The sequence below is a fragment of the Pteropus alecto genome, unplaced genomic scaffold (genome assembly GCF_000325575.1).
Source record: "Pteropus alecto unplaced genomic scaffold, ASM32557v1 scaffold85, whole genome shotgun sequence".
Taxonomy (NCBI): domain Eukaryota; kingdom Metazoa; phylum Chordata; class Mammalia; order Chiroptera; family Pteropodidae; genus Pteropus; species Pteropus alecto.
The window spans coordinates 4,665-9,198 of NW_006436280.1; the positions used below are offsets into that span (position 1 = coordinate 4,665).

At 38.0% G+C, this 4,534-nt stretch overlaps 1 pseudogene; it reads left to right on the forward strand.

Annotated features, from left to right (window-relative positions):
* The first annotated feature begins 2,439 nt into the window (after window positions 1–2,439).
* On the forward strand, window positions 2,440–2,558 carry LOC112479653 (annotated as a pseudogene).
* Window positions 2,559–4,534: the final 1,976 nt, after the last annotated feature.

The following is a 4,534-nucleotide window of genomic DNA, read 5'->3' on the forward strand; positions in this document are numbered from 1 at the left end:
AACAGTTATTTTTGCCTCCACTGTGGAGAACTTTTTAAATGTGAGAGCTATCCAGAAGCGGACTCTGTACCCTAGATGATAAAAAGCTATACGGGAAGTGAGCAAACAGGCAGCACAACACAACATCCCAGATCATTCTTAACCTTAAGGTTTTAATTGTTCAACAAAGAAGTCTAAATTGTTCAACAAAGTTCTGCTTAAAATCAAGTGGGAAGCTTCCTTAGCTTAAAGAAGCTTTTTAACCAGACAGATGCCTGTTTATTCAATAAAACACAAATACATAGGAAATTTTTGGGAGTGGTGGAATCAATTTTTTAAAGAATAAAACTCATCAATGTTACTTGTGTCAAGTGCCTAGAGTAAATTAAGTTTACAACTTCAGCAGACTGTCATGTGAAAGTGTGGCAGTGACCAACAAATTGAATTACCATAGTACTACATCACTCACAAAAGTATTATTGATAGTGACAGAGGTATATTGAATTTAAATTATTCATTTTTATTGATTGAAAAGCACATCTTAACTAGGAAAGAAGAAGAGCTGAGAAGTTAGATTTTAACTCCTACTGAGAATGATCCCAAAAAAGAATATGTGTATATAAAATTAGACCCTGTAAAAAGCACCAATTAACTAAAGATAACTGGACATCCTTGCACCTCTATCTTTTCTGTCTATGCCCATCAAGGTAGGGACCTAGATATATAGTCCTACGTCAATGTCTTTCCTCCCACCTTACCCTGATTCCTGTGTACCCCAGTGGCCTGGTTTCATTCCTTATTTGAAACCATGTATTGATATTTTTTTCTGTGCTAGACACCCTACTGGGCATCAGAGATACACAGATGAGTCAGACTTTCCCTCAAAGAAGGCAAAGTCTAATAGAGAGAAAGACACACATAAAACAAAACAAAAAAAACTGTAATAAAGTAGTGTACATTTTTCCCCAGCATTCAAAATCTCCTATACTATGCTCTGTCACCTTCATATCTAAGGAGATAATTAGGCTTTGAAGAATTTCAGAATTCATCTGAGAATTCCATATAAGCTGTATATTCTCTTCCTAGGAAAAAAATCATAGACAAAATATACATATGTATATACATAAATATTTCATTAAATTTGGAGAGCTCAGAGATCTCCTGAAGCCTAAATAAAAAGCCCTAGATTTAAAAGCCCTGTTCATGATGATTAAATAGTTACTCTTTTCCTAATTCTGGAGTACTTCAATTATCATGGAAAACTTCTGGCATCTAAATGCATTTAGGGGTCTGGATGTCGGAAACATGGCAGAGTGAGAGACGTCCCCAGATCTCTCCCCATTAAACAAAAATAAACTGAACATCTAAAACTCAACAAAAAACACCCAGACTGCATACAAGCACGACTGCGTGACAGATCTGTGCATAAGAGTGACCACAGGTCAGAACACCAGGAGATGGGCAGTAGACTGGGAGAAACAAAGAAGCTGCCTCTCATACCCTGAGCTCTCTCCAGGAGAAGGAGGAGCAGAGAAAATGCTGTGGTTTCACTGAACAGCCCTGCCTGGGACAGCTGTGAGCTCCACGTAGCTGGTTGCAGGGAATAAATCAGAGAAGTAGGGATGGAAGAGAAATGGGGACTGCTGAGAAACGACAGTTGATTATTACCAGCTGCAGTTGCAAAATACGAGGCTGAGCCAAAGCCCCATCCCACAAACCAGAGTACCCTTCCCCCCATATCCAGCAAGACTGAAAACAAAAGAACCCCATGGGAATCAGAGCAAACACTACCAAAACTGTCACTAACACTGACAGGGACTCAGACTGAGGGTAGCAAGCATAAGTAAACATCTATAAGAAAAAAAGGCATTATTAAGGCTTTATATAAAACATGGTTCCAAGAGACTTAGATGCCACCTACTGGAAACCAAAAGAAAGATGCTTTCTTTGCAACAGGCTAAAGAGAGACATTTATATAATAAATCTTGTTTCAGGAAAAAAAAAAAGCAGAATACACTTTCATTAATGCCTAGGTGGAGAAATAGAACATTAAACACCATGAAAAATCAAGGTGACAATGCAGCTCAGAAAGAAAGAGAAAAATCTCTAGAAAATAAGCTTAAAGACACAGAAATATGCAACTTAAATGACAGAGAATTCAGGATGGTACTTCTGAAAAAATTCAATGAGATCCAAAACAATTTATATCAACAATTTCAAAAATTGAAAAAACAACTAGATGAGCAGAATGAGTTCCTTAGTAAGGAGATTGAAACACTCAAAAAGCACCAAATAGAAATTCTGGAGATATAGAACACACTGCAAGAGCTGACAAATGAAACAGCAAACTTGAGAAACGCGGTCAACCAAATGGAGGAAAGGATCAGAGATATCAAAGACAGAAATCTAGAAATAAATCAGAAAGAAGACACAAACCGAAGAATGAAAAATAATGAAAGAGTCTACAGTCATGCCACCCAGAATGCGCCTGATCTCACCTGATCTCAGAAGCTAAGCAGGGTCAGGCCTAGTTAGTATTTGGATGGGAGGTCACCTAGGAATACCAGGTGCTGTAGGCGTTGAAAAAATAATGAAAGAGAAATTCAAGAACTAGCTGATACCATCAGGAGAAAAAACATAAGAATAATGGGCATTATCGAAGGCAAGGAAAAGGAGCAGGGACAAGAAAGCATAGTCAGACAAATAGTTGATGAGAATTTACCAAATCTAAGGAATGAACTAGAGCTTGGAAATCAAGAAGTCAACAGAACACCCCATTATCTCAACCCAAAAAGGCGTTCTCCAAGACATATTGTATTAAAATTATCAAAAATCAAAGACAAAGAAAGAATTCTCAAGGCATCCAGGGAAAAGAAGACAGTAACCTATAAAGGAAATTTCATAGATTATCATTGGACTTCTCAGCATAAACCTTACAAGCCGAAAAGGAGTGGAATCAAATATACTAACTATTAAATGAAAGGAACTACCAACCAAGAATAATGAATGCAGCAAAGCTCTCCTTTAGATGTGAAAGAGAAATAAAGACAGTTTACAACATACAAAAATTGAGGGAATTCTCCATTACAAGGCATGCATTACAAGAAATACTGAAAAGGTCAGCATACCTAAAACAAAATGAAAAACAAAATGCATAATTAAGAGTAAGACAACTAGCAGGCAGATAGAAGCAGAGGAGTGCAACCCTTACTAAGAACAAGGCATTATAAATTTAAACAATAAGAAGAGGTTTGCTATAGCAAGATAGTAATGAACGTTCAGCATACATAGGGACAAATTGAGAAAACAATGACTGAAGAGGGGAGGATTCAAAGATCCAAATTCAAAACATGGCAGAGTAAGAAACATTCCCAGATCTCTCCCCTTGAAACAGCAATAAGCTGAACATCTAAAGCTTGACAAAAAAAATACTCCCAAACTGCACACCAACACATCTGAGCATGGGATCTGCACATAAGAGCTACCACAGGTCAGAAGCCCAGGTGCCGGGTGGTAGACTGGGAGAAACAAAGAAGTTGCCTCTTGCAGCCACTGGAGCTCCCTGTAAGAGGAGGGGAGAAGGTGCAGTGACTTCCCTGAATATCCCTGACAGGGAGAGTTTGTGAATTCTACGCAGCCAGTAGCAGAGCCCATTCATCAGGGCAGAAAGTAGAGAGGTGGATGGCAGAGAAACAACAGTTGAGTTTTACAGGCCACAGTTGCAAAGCCGAGGCTGAGCCACAGCCCACAACTTCCAACCCAGAGATCCCCGCCCCCCATACCCTCCGAGACCAAATACCGTGGAGACCCAGGGGAATCTGAGCACACACTACCAAAACTGTTGTTAACACTGACAAGGACTGAAACTGATGGTAGCGAACATGATTAAATATCTACAAGAAAATAAAGGCATTATATAAAGGCATTATTAAGACTTTATATACAGCAGATATCTAAGAGGCTTAGATCTCACCTATTGGAAACCAAAAGAAAAGCACCTTCTTTGCAGCAGACTAAAGAGAGAGCTTTATATAATAAAGCTTCTTTCTGGGGAAAAAAAAAAAAACAGAATACATTTCCATTAATGCCCAGTCAGAGAAATAGTCCATTAAACACCATGAACAACCAAGGTGACAAGGCATCTCAAGAAGAAAGAGAAAAATCTCCAGAAAATAAGCTTACGGACATAGAAAAATGCAATTTAAATGACAGAGAATTCAGAAAGGTACTTCTGAAAATTCAGTGAGTTCCAAAAACAAGTCATATCAAAAATTTTAGGAATTCAAAAAACAATTAGATGAACAGAGAAAGGAGATTGAAACCCTCAAAAAGACAGGATAGAACTTTTACCTCCAAAAGAGATAAAAAAAAAATACTGCAAGACTTGAAAAATGAAATAGCAAGCTTGGGAAATAGAGTTGACCAAATGGAGGAAAGGATCAGTGATATCGAAGACAGAAATAAATCAGAAGGAAGAAGGCAGAAACTGAAGAATGAAAAATAATGAAAGAGAAATTCAAGAACTAGCTGATACCATCAAGAGAGGAAACATAAG